This window comes from Mesoplodon bidens, assembly GCF_964165515.1.
Source record: "Mesoplodon bidens genome assembly, chromosome: 12".
Lineage (NCBI taxonomy): Eukaryota > Metazoa > Chordata > Mammalia > Artiodactyla > Ziphiidae > Mesoplodon > Mesoplodon bidens.
This window is the reverse complement of record NC_138168.1, coordinates 36485868-36497963: the sequence shown is the minus strand read 5'-3', so window position 1 is coordinate 36497963 and position 12096 is coordinate 36485868. Positions and strand designations below refer to the sequence as shown.

Below are 12096 nucleotides of genomic sequence, written 5' to 3'. Positions count from 1 at the left end.
AAGGGACTGTGCAGAGTGGTCCAGGGTTTTGGGTGCCACCAAAGGATGAGGGAGCACCTAGAAACTAGCAAGAGTAAGGAGCCCTTACCACCTCCAGGTCTAAGAGGGCAAGGAGAGAGAGAGCTGCCACCGTACAGGAGGGGCTGTCCACCAGGGCCGGAGCCTAGAGGAGTATGACCACCGGCAAGGTTATGGCAGCAAGAGGACAAAACACTACACAGTTCAGCCTTTCCCTCTCCCATTCTCCAATGGCTGCCCACTGGTGGAATTCCATCAGAAGCTGAAGGGAGCCCAGCTTCCCCTTGGGATCCTCTGAAGAGGTTCAGTACTGGGGAGAAGAGAGCAGGGTCAAAAGGGCAGAGAATGGATCTGTCGGGGGAGGGGCAAATAGAAAATAACCAGCACATAGCTACTATGAGATTGTTCAGAAACCTTCCATCTAAGGGACATTTATTGACTCCCAGGGATACACACTGCCATGGTATTACTTCTGATTCACACCAGACCCGTGAGCCCTGTGGGCTTCAAGCCATGAGCTGCAATGGGACAGACAAGCCTCTAAAGTAAGCAGCTGCTGGGTGGGTGTGTCAGCACACACTGTGGATGCAAATCTGGAAAGCATCGGGAGCTCTCAAAGCCAAGAAGAAACATTGATAGCCATGGGAATGGGGTGATGGCTGACACCTTCGGGTAAAGAACATTTGGGGAACTTGCTGGGCTAAGATGAGACAAGGACCGAGGCAGGGCCTTCCAAGACCCCTGCACTGAGCAGTTCCTCCTGACTTGAAGAGAATGTCGTATTGCCTAGCACAGCACGCAAGGCCCTCCTCCCCTGGGCTCCACACACTTCAACATTCCTTCCCGCTGATTCCAGAGACAAACCCTCATCTCTGGTCCAAGCTGCCTCCACTTTTCCACCCCTTCCTCCTTTCCCGTACCCTGTGCCTCGTCTTGCTCACACCCTGCTCCTCCTTCACAAAGGCTTCGGCCTGGCCAGTGGCTCCCTTTCTTGACCCTCGGTAGTTCCCACATCTCCACCACACAGCACATGCTGTCTTATAGGGCTTGGGTCTTTTGTCTCCACCCCATATGGAGAATTAGGCGCTCCATGTGTGTTGGATGTAGATGGATCCAAAAACAGTTGATTCAACCACTTGCTTATTTTGGAGGTAGCCAAACGTCTTTGCAGCCAAAGGCCAACTTTCTTGTTTGTGTCACATTAGCCCAACAGTGTAGACTAATTTGTTATTCCTAAAAGAGCACTCCAAAAATAGTAGTGGTAGTATCGCTGGACTATATGGGTAGACTTCCAAAGGGACTATGCAAGAAGGACAGTACTTATTTGGAAATATATTACAGTGGCTAAAGGCATGGTAGGCTCAGGAATCAGATCATCTATGTCAAATTCTGCCACTAGCACTCAATTCCTTGCAATCTGGGGCAAGTTACTTAATCCTTCTGTTTTCTTATTTGTAATAGTGGTACTTACTTCATAGGTTTGTCAGGCAGATCAAATAAGAGAGTGCTTGGCCCAGGGCCTGACAGGTAGTAAGGCCTTAATAAATGCTAGAGATCACTGTTATAATTACTTTTAGCCCCTAGAGTCTAGCTCATTAAAGCTAGAAGGAGCCACACAGAAATTCTAGTCCAATCACTTCATTCACAGATGTGGAAATGGATGCTCACAGCTCAGGCCATGATCAGGCAGAGCTCAGCTATCATAAAACAAGGCTCGGGCTTCCCTGGTGGCACAGTGGTTGAGAGTCCGCCTGCCGATGCAGGGGACACAGGTTCGTGCCCCGGTCCCGGAAGATTCCACATGCCGCGGAATGGCTGGGCCCGTGAGCCATGGCCGCTGAGCCTGCGCGTCCGGAGCCTGTGCTCTGCAACGGGAGAGGCCACAACAGTGAGAGGCCCGCGTTCCGCAAAAAAAAACCCCAAAAAAACCAAAAAACAAGGCTCGTGTTCTTTCCTTACTGACCAGTATTATTCAAGGGAATGCGGGATGGTTCATACCTGTACGGGTCCACGCTTTCACGTATATTACAAGCAGTGGGGCAGAGTGATCTGGATCTGCTTTCTGTTTTTAATTTTCCCTGAAGATTGCTGGTGATCCTTATAGGAACACTGAAAGCAAACGTGGAGAGTATAGCTGGAGTAGAAGTCATGGGGGTGTTTTGTGCATGACACTTTTTTGTTTTCGTTTTAGACTAGTATCTCGGTCACAGGCAAACACTTGTAATGAAAATGTCCACCTGTAGGTGGCAAACTTACACTGCTGGCATTCTGTCCTTGGGTGCCCTTGCAAACAAATGCCACTGGGGATGGAGATGAAAGTGAAATTTAAAGAAAGAAAACAAGCAACCTAAAGGCATCCAGAAATAACATTCTCACACAAATGTACAGTGAAAAAGCACCCACATAATTTCACAAAATACTTAGTCTGATTCGTCTGCAAAAACACCTCGTGGAATTGCACCAAATGCATTTATTTGAAATATATTTCCAGAGGCCCTACAACATAGCACTCCCTGGCTTGCAGTGAAAAAGACATACTTCACTGCCTTCCGAGCCCTGACAGTCCAGTGGGTGGCCTTCCACACACAAAGCACTTCCAGCAACAGCTCTCATTTGGTCACAGCCATTGTTCCTGATTTCCTAGATGAGGAAACAGACGCTCAGAGACACCGAGGGCAGTAGCAGTGGAGACTAGAGCCCAGCCCTTTGGATTGCAAGTCCTGTCTCTGTCTGCCACTGTATGCTGCCTCCAACACAAGGCAGAAAGGGACGAAATGATCCAGGATTGGGAAGAGGACTAATTCTGTTGGGGTTTATCACTCACAAAGGAGCCCCAGCTGGTTCTTCCAGAGTTTTTCTGAATAGAGTGTCCTCAGCTGCCCCAGCTAACCTTACAGACTCGCTCCCTAACCATGGGGGGTAGGGCTGTTTCCCAGAGTACAGGTCTGGACCTCCTGGGACCTCTAAGGAAGGTAATGAAGAATCTAATTTATCAACAAGAAAAACATCCTTCCACACTACTTAGGAAAAATCTTTGGATATAATTCAGGGTTTTTTTAATGTCTTTAATTAGAACAATATTAAATGACTGTTTAAACACAGAGAGTAAACTCACTCCTTGCTCCTTTCATGAGTTTCCTACGTATTATCCCAGACCTATGGCTGCGTATTTACAGAGATGGGGGTACGTAAGTGTGCAGATAGAGTTTTCTTTACCCACTTCATGCATCATTCTGCCACTTGCTTTTTTCATTTAACGGTGTATCTTGGAGAGCTTCCTGTAGATATATGTCACTCGGTTTAATGTGGCATGGTGATTTATAGTTTGGATGTACCATAGTATATAAAACATTCCCCTACTGGTGGGTATTTAGGTTGTTTCTGCTTTTCACTATTACAAACAGTTCTGTAGTGAAAGCCTTTTACACATAACTGTACACATGGGCAAGTAGCCCTGAAGGATAAATCCTAAAAAGGAAAAATTGTTGGAACAAAGCACATATACATTTTAATAAATACTGTTAAGTTGCTCCCCAAGAAGCCTGAACTTACGTTTCTGTTGACTCTTTCCATCTTTTTTTTTTTTCCTTTCTCTCTTACTGACTTTCTATTCTCATCTAATTTTCTGGGTCACTTTTTTCTTTGCGGTACGTGGGCCTCTCACTGCTGTGGCCTCTCCCTCTTGCGGAGCACAGGCTCCGGATGCACAGGCTCAGCGGCCATGGCTCACGGGCCCAGCCGCTCCGCGGCATGTGGGATCTTCCCGGACCAGGGCACGAACCTGTGTCCCCTGCATCGGCAGGCGGACTCTCAACCACTGCGCCACCAGGGAAGCCCTCTCTGGGTCACTTTTATACCATGTTCTAACTTTAACCTCCAAGTCTTCCTTCTCCCTCCTTCTCTCACATCCAGTTCATCAGAAAGCCCTTTGTATATACCTTCAAATATGTCCAAAATCCAAGCCCTATCTCACCATCTCCACTGCTAGCACCTGGTGGAAGCCACCGTCATCTCTGTCCTGGATCCGGTGTTGCCTCCTACACATCTCTCTGCTTCTGCTCTTGGCCTCCTTCAAACTATCGTCAACACAGCAGCCAGAGTGACCCTGCTAACACCAAGTCAGATGGTGTGGCTCCCGCCTTCACTCAGTGGCGTCCTCACAATGGCCTCCACGGCCCTCGTGATCTGCCCGTCTTGCTGCTTATCCTCTATTTTCCCCTCCGCACCCCATTCTGCTCCAGACACCAACCTCCTGCTATTCCTCGAGCGTGTCCCCACTTTGGGTTGTCACTCCAGCAGTCCCCTCCCTCCAGACATCGCTGGACTTACTCCTTCACCCCCTTTCAAGTCAGCTCAGGCTGCGCCCTCTCAGCAGAGCCACCCTGACACTCTTACTTGATCCTGCAAACGCCTCCTCTGGATCCCTGTCCTCTTTGCTCCTTTTTCTTTTCCCTCAGCACTTAAAACCTCTTATCTGCGATGTGACTTTTTATCATGTTGTCTATGTCCCCCCATCTGAATGGAACTGCCCCATAGGTGCAGGGATCTTTGCTCTTTTGTTCACTGAAAAATCCCGAGTACACAGAGCAGTAGCTGCTACACAAGAGATGTATAATAAATATCTGTGGAATTGGAATTGCCATTCATCCCCCTGTTGCAATTATGAAACAGCTTCACAGAGGTGTGGTTTTGACACTGAGGCATTCCCTAATGGATGATGTTGTGCTATGGATTTAAAAATAAGTTTCAAAAAGAAAAGGTGAAAGCATTGGACATCATCAAAATCTAAAATTTTTGCTATGTGAAAGACCCTAGAAAGGGGATGAAGAGACAATTTGGGGAGAAAATATTTGCAAATCACATAACCAACAAAGGGTTTATATACATAGAATACATACAGAAACTCTCAAAACTAACAGTAAAACACTGTAGAATCCAAGTAGAAAATGCACAAAGGACATCAACAGACATTTCATCAGAAGGGAGATAAAGATAGAAAACAAGCACATGATAAAATGCTCAACATTGGGCTTCCCTGGTGGCGCAGTGGTTGAGAGTCCACCTGCCGATGCAGGGGACATGGGTTCATGCTCCGGTCTGGGAAGATCCCACATGCCACGGAGCTGAGCCTGTGCGTCCGGAGCCTGTGCTCCTCAACGGGAGAGGCCACAACAGTGAGAGGCCCGTGTAACGCAAAAAAAAAAAAAAAAAAAAGCTCAACATCATTAACCATTAGGGAGATGCAAATTAACAGCATAATGATTTCAGACCTATCACAATGACTAAAATAAAAAATAATGATAACACCAAATGATGGCAAGGCTATGGAGAAACTGGATCACTCATACATTGTTGGTGGGAACGTAAAATGGTGCACTCTCTCTGGAAAATAGTTTGGCAGGTTCTTTTAAAACTTAAAAATGGACTTCCCATACAACCCAGAAGTTGTACTCTTGGGCATCTATCCCAGAGAAATGAAAACACATGTTTACATAAAAATTTGTATCCAAATGTTCATAGTGGCTTTATACATAACATCCCAAAACTGGAAACCACTGGAATGCCCTTCAGTGGGTGAATGGTTAAACAATCTATGGTAGCTTCATAGCGTGGAATATTATTCAGCAATAAAAAGGAATGAACTATCAGTGCATGTAACCACTTGGATCAACCTCAAGGGAGTTATGCTGAGTAAAAGCGCCAGTCTCAGAATTCACATATTATAGGGTTCCATTTTTATAACATTCTTGAAATAACAAAATTATAGAGATAGAAAGATTATTGGTTGCTAGGGTTTAAGAATGGGAGCAGGGGAAAGGGACAGGCATGGCTGTAAAGGGCAGTGTGAGGGAACCTTGTAGCGATGTTATAGCTCTGTGTCTAGATGTTATACTAAGCTACACATGTGACAAAACTGCATATGACTACACACATGCACACACACACGCAAGTGCATACATAACTGGAGAAACTTGAATAAGTTCTGTTAACATTGGGGCAGGCTGGGTGAGAGTGAAAGGGGTGCGCTGAATTTCCTTGTACGTTTCTTTGAAACTTCCTATAAGTCTATAATTAGTTCAAAATGAACAGTTAAGAAAAATTTCAAGAAGAAATCCAGGCCAGCTAGTAAGCTTCTCTTCTTTCAGCCCAGAGATCCTTCTGCTTCCTTGACTTCGTGGGGATATTTGTCCCTTGGGTTACTCTCTTTAGCTTTAATACACGTCACCCCTTTTTACTTAATTGTGTTCTAAAAGTTTCAATCACTTTTCGAAAGAAAATCTGGAAATACTTACTCTGGTGAAGATCATTCCTGTGGGGTTCTGGGGAAGTTACTCAGATTTCTGTTCTTCAGCCTTCCCTTTGGAAACTTGGAGAGATGTCATCTGTCCACTTCCTCACAGGAATGCTGAGGATTACAAATTCACAGAGTTCCAGGGAAGTCCTGAAATCATGGAGTGAATGAGAATCCCTTCCAAGTGCCCTTCACATTCTCCTCACTGCACAGGTGCTTCCTTTGCACTGTCTCCTTGGCCAGGTGTCAGCTCATTCTAGAAAGATGTGAAGGTTCTGTATGAGCTATGGCACTGCTGACCATTGGATAGCTGGTGGTTAATAACACTATTAAATATTCTGGGCCTATGGTGATTTATACCCTTCCTCAAATTTCAAATTACTCAAAATGAGTGTGATTTTTCAAAAGTTACCTTAAAATGCATAAACGTATTGTTGAGTAAATAGAGTTTTTAAAATAAACACATTCAGCTACTTTAAAGCATTTTCCCCCTGAATTTGGCCAATAGATTTTCAAAACTTTTCATGCATGTCGATGTCAACACTTTTGACAAACTCTCCCCACGGTGCTTTCCACCTGCACATGTTCCCCTCTTTCTCTTCGTCACAGTAACCTTTCTTTTTCACTCCCCTACTTTGCCTGGAACATGCCCTCACTAAACAAATTTGCTGTGTCACTTCTATTCTTATACTCCCCTGGAGTAAACCATTATTTGCTGGTTGCTCTGACCAGCACTGGCAACTGGGGTTAACCACTGAAACCCCTGCATGGTGATTTGCAAGGGTCGTGATAAACATTCCTTGACATGTGTCACACAGCCTAGACTCACCAAGGAGGGCAGTGTTAGCCCAAGCGAGAGCCACTCCACATAGCACCTTTGTGCAACTTAGAAAAAGGTATCTATCCTCCCTGGGTAGGACATAGGACTGAGTCCTGCCTGAATTTCAATCTTGACCTGCCCAGGTGGGGCACAAGCTCCAGAACTGGACTCAGACGCTCTAGACCAAGCTCAGGTACACAAGCTCAGCTTCTTCTGACCTTTGCACTGACTCCATCATTGACTTGCAGTGTTTCTAAGAGCAATCACCTGACCCATTTGTGACACAATTTTTTTCCTGGGTCACAGTAAAAATTATAAAACACTTAGGCACAAGGTATTACAAACCCATCCTGTTACAAGTTTCTTTTTTTTTGTCACTGTGACAGTGGTGCCAGTACTCATTGGGAGATCAACAGGTCACTCAGCTCTAGGACAAGCTCAGACCATTTTGGTTTCCTTTAATGAGGAGGGGGAAACTCTGGCTATTTTTGTCCTTGCTTAGTTTTCCCTTTTCAGTGCAGTGGTCTGTGACTCACAGACTCCATTCATGACTTGCTATCGGGGGCCTGAGGCACACATTCTCTCCAGTTGAATGAGAACATTTGACTCTCTCTGTCAATTTGCAGTAGAACACAGCTCCCAGATTTTCCACACTATGGGATACCAGCTCTGGACATTTCTCATTCAGTGTTCATCTCTGTCAGCTAGTCTGAAAATTGGAACCAGAAACACTTGACAAATCACTGGCCACATTATGGTTACAGGTGGTGACATATTGCTGCTGCTGCTGCTGCTTATTCATGAAACTGGAGGTTAAGACCCCATTTCTGAGATGTAGAGCAGGGAAAACCCCACATAAAACACCAGCGGTGGACACAATATCACATAGACAGTTTCCAACTGAAATGCCGGTTATTAGAAGTCATGTGGAGTCAGGAGTTGCCATGGAATCCATTTGTTTCTAAACCAGATCCTCCTGCTGGAATAGTTTTTCATTATCATGTCTTTCTTACAGAGGGAGGGGGGAAGAGGGGCAGAGAGAGAGAGACAGACACACAGACAGATGGATGGGGGGTGTAATTTGATATAAAACTATGTTATAATTCTTATATACTCAAGCCCTAAAATTAATCAGATATTTAAAAGTTTAAGGAGGGTTAATATCAGCTTTAACATACATTCATATTGCTGTCTGGTTTGGAGGAAAACAGTCACATTGCCATCATGTGACTTCTGATTATTCACGGAGAATATGCAGTGGCTTATCATATGACATTTACCTTCACAAACAAGTTATCAGATCTCTGGGAGTGAAAATAAACATCAAAGCAGATCTAAACTACGGTAGGTAGGCTGCACACTTGCAGCACACTGGTTTTTCCTGTTCCTCCTATGTATCATTTTTATTTAGATTCTTAACCAGATCATTACAAGTTTTTCCTCTGAAGCTACTGCCAGGACCAGTCTATCCCCTTGTTCCTCCAAGTTATTTGCTTAAATCTTGAGATGTGATTGGCTGGCGTATGTTCATGCTTGAGTTGTTTTTGTGGTAAATTCTCCATGTGTTTGTAGGTAAAATACTAAAACAGTTGGTTCAAATACCAACTTGGGACAACTGAATTTCAAAACATACAGAATCCATAAATTAACCACTATTTTAACATATGTACAACACAATTGAAGATAACTAGTCAGGAGATCAGTTGGATGAAGACACATTAACATTATATTTGCATATTTATCTTCTGTGTTTTGCACTAAAGAATATTTCATATGGGGGTGGGGATAAGTGTCAGTAGATGACTCCAGAACCTTGAATCTGTATTTCTGACTGTCTCCACTTCCCAGAGTTCTGGTGAGCTCTCTCCCAGGGGTTCAAGAAACCCTCACCTCCATTAAAAGCCAGGTCCCAGCTCTTCCTCCAGCCCAGGGCCCTTAACCCTGTCCAGAGCCAAGAGGGCCCTATCCTCAAATGTTTCTGGAAAAACAATTCAAGAGGAGAGAAACTTGAAAAGCCCTTAGGCATATGAAAAGATATTCAACCTCTATAATTAAAGAAAAACAAATTAAAAGTAGACTGAGTTTTTTTTCACCTATCAGATTGGCCAAAAAAAAGTTATAATGCGCTTCATTGCAAGGCTGTGGAGAAACAGCCCCACTCGTGCACTGCTGGCGGGAGTGTCAATGGGTACAACTTTTGTGGAGAGCAGGGTGGCAGTATCTATTAGGAGGACAAATGCACATACCCTTGATCTAGCAACTCCACTTTGGGGAGTCTGTCCTGTGGTTACACGGGTACACAGGTAACCGACATGTATACAGTGTTCATTCTGCACTGCTTGTAGTAGCAACGATGGGGAACAACCTAAATGCCCTCAGTGGGTGACAGGTTAAATAAATTATACTGATATATTCTTAAAATAGAATGCTTACAGATGTTTAGGAAAGAAAGGATGAGGATGTTGTCATGGAAAAAATCAAGGTGCAGGACAGTGCGTAAAAGTATCAATCCTAACGTTTGCTTGAATACACCTAAAGCAACTCTAGAAATATAATAAGAAATTAAATATTGTTGCATAGTAGTGGACACTGATTGGCAACCAAACGATGCATTTGCTTGGCCTGCAAAGCATTTTAAAATTGGATTTCAATTAATAATCTGATATCCAGGTGAGGAAAAATCGTGAAGCAGACCAGGTGTTAAGATAAGAAAGGGTGCTGGTAACCTAATCTGTTTGGATTTTCCACCCAGCTTTAGGGTCATACCTCAGACACAACTAAAGCCGGGTGTGGGGACTCTGCAGTGTGAGCACGGAGGAGTTGACCCGTTTTACACCAGGAGTGGGGCTGTGACTCACGGATAAATATCCTGGTCCCAAACCTCTCTCCAGGTTTCCAGGCTTAGGAGCTGCAGCCAGGAGAAGGCACACTTAGCATCCCCATCATCCCAGGTGTGCCAGGAGCAGCATTTGTCACAACAGGTCCAGGGCCTAGGGCCCATGATAGTTTCAGGAGCCCACAGAATGTTTTTATTCTAACCTATTTTACAAAAGAGAAGAAGAGAATAAATATAAGATTAATGAATATATGATAATGAATTCAGCCAGAATTACACTAGTGTTTGCACCAACCCAATTGTAAAATATAATCTTTAGGATTTTTTATGGAGGAAGGGGCCCATAAAAACATGACAAAAGCGTCCAAAGACTGACAAAGTCATACTGTCCCAACGTGGCCCTGCACAAGAGGGAGCACGCGCCACTGATGAGGAGGCTATGGGGCCCAGCCAGGGCCTCTTCCTCCACGGACAGTTCCCCTGCACCAACACCACACATATCTTGGGTCCTTTATGCTCAAGGACTCTGGCAAAATTAGGGAATGATTTCAAGGCCAAAAGGAGAACCAATAGCTTATCTGCTATTTTTCCTACGTGTCCTACCCGAGGTGGATTGGCCCAAGCCCTCTGGACTTCTTCTGCAGCGAGAACCCTGGAACTCTGGAACCTTCTGGCGGTGGTCTGAGCACTTCCCTGCTCTTTGGAGGCCACCCCCCCCAAAGCCTGGTCTGGCTGGGTTCCCCCACCTCCTCTCCCTCATTGTGAGGCCACCATCCTCTTTTTTTTTATTTTGCGGTACGCGGGCCTCTCACTGTTGTGGCCTCTCCCGTTGCGGAGCACAGGCTCTGGACGCTCAGGCTCAGCAGCCATGGCTCACGGGCCCAGCCGCTCCGCGGCATGTGGGATCTTCCCAGACCGGGGCACGAACCCGTGTCCCCTGCATCGGCAGGCGGACTCTCAACCACTGCGCCACCAGGGAAGCCCCCATCCTCTTTTTTAAGGAGGTAGGAAGGAGCCATCTTCACAGCCATGAGCCTCACCTCTGGACCTCAACTAGACGGTCATATTATTTTCTGCCATATGCCCAAGCTCCTACAGTAGGACTCTCACTTTAAATCTTTTCCCTCCTGACTGTCTTCTCCAAAGACAAGCTGAGAAAAGGCAGACTGAAGCAAGGGTTCTCAAAGCGGCAGCAGTGGTTCCCTCACTGGGAACTTGTTAGAAAGGCAAATTATTGGGTCCCATCCCAGATCTGCTGAATCATAAACTCTGGGAGTGAGGACCAGCAATCCGTGTTTTCACAGGCCTCTCCAGGCAATTCCCATGCAGGCTCAATTTCTAAAACCATCAGCTAGGAGCAAGGATGCCCAGACTTTCAAGGGCAGATTCCCAAGTCCTAGGACTCAGAGGTGATGAGGCTAGCTAGAGTGGGACTCCAGTGTGCCCCAGAAGCCAGAGGCACTTGGTCCCCGTCCCAGAACACAGAGGTGCAATACTTCGCCGGGATCCTGCGGCGACGCCGGAGGGCAGGAACGGGCGGCAGCTCTTCCAAATTTCGGGCTGGCGGCGCCCCAGCCGAGTTAGGCCGCAGAGTTGAGGGAGGGGGAGGGCGGGGAGGGAGGTCCGGGAGGCCTTCACCGCGCAGTGGGAGGCGGCGCCCGCACCCCTCTCTCAGAGCTTGTCCTCACCCCTGCTTCTGCGGCTCGAGGAGCTGCCTGGTGCTCGGACCACCCCCGTCCCTCCCATACCTTACGAATGCCAACTCCAGAGTCCAACAGGGATTTCCGATTCCTAAATCAGAATGGAGCCCGAGGTCCATATTTAAAAGCTGCGCTCCGCTGAAAACTGCACCCTAAGGGACCCCGGCGCTCAGCCAGGTCTGGAAGTCCCGTCATCTGTTTACGGATTAGAGGCATCCGCCTCCCGGGAATGCCTTACCCACTCCGCCTAGAGAGTGCAGGGCTAGGGGGTCCTTTTCAGGCGCTCGCGGCACAGTCCCGGGGCACACTGATCCCAGGAGCTAGACTCAGAGTTGGGGCTCAGAGAAGGGGAAACTCTCCAGAAACCTAATCCAAAGGCTCTCAAAGCAGGACAGTGAAGCACAAGCCCTCTGGATCCACCCAGTTCTGA

At 46.3% G+C, this 12096-nt stretch overlaps 1 long non-coding RNA gene across 1 annotated transcript; it reads right to left on the bottom strand.

Annotated features, from left to right (window-relative positions):
* Positions 1 to 315: 315 nt before the first annotated feature.
* On the bottom strand, positions 316 to 12096 carry LOC308626445. The gene is made up of 4 exons (XR_014017252.1): positions 11905 to 12096; positions 9989 to 10169; positions 6312 to 6460; positions 316 to 2127 (listed from the first exon to the last, which is right to left on the bottom strand). It is a non-coding gene; the product is annotated as an uncharacterized lncRNA (long non-coding RNA).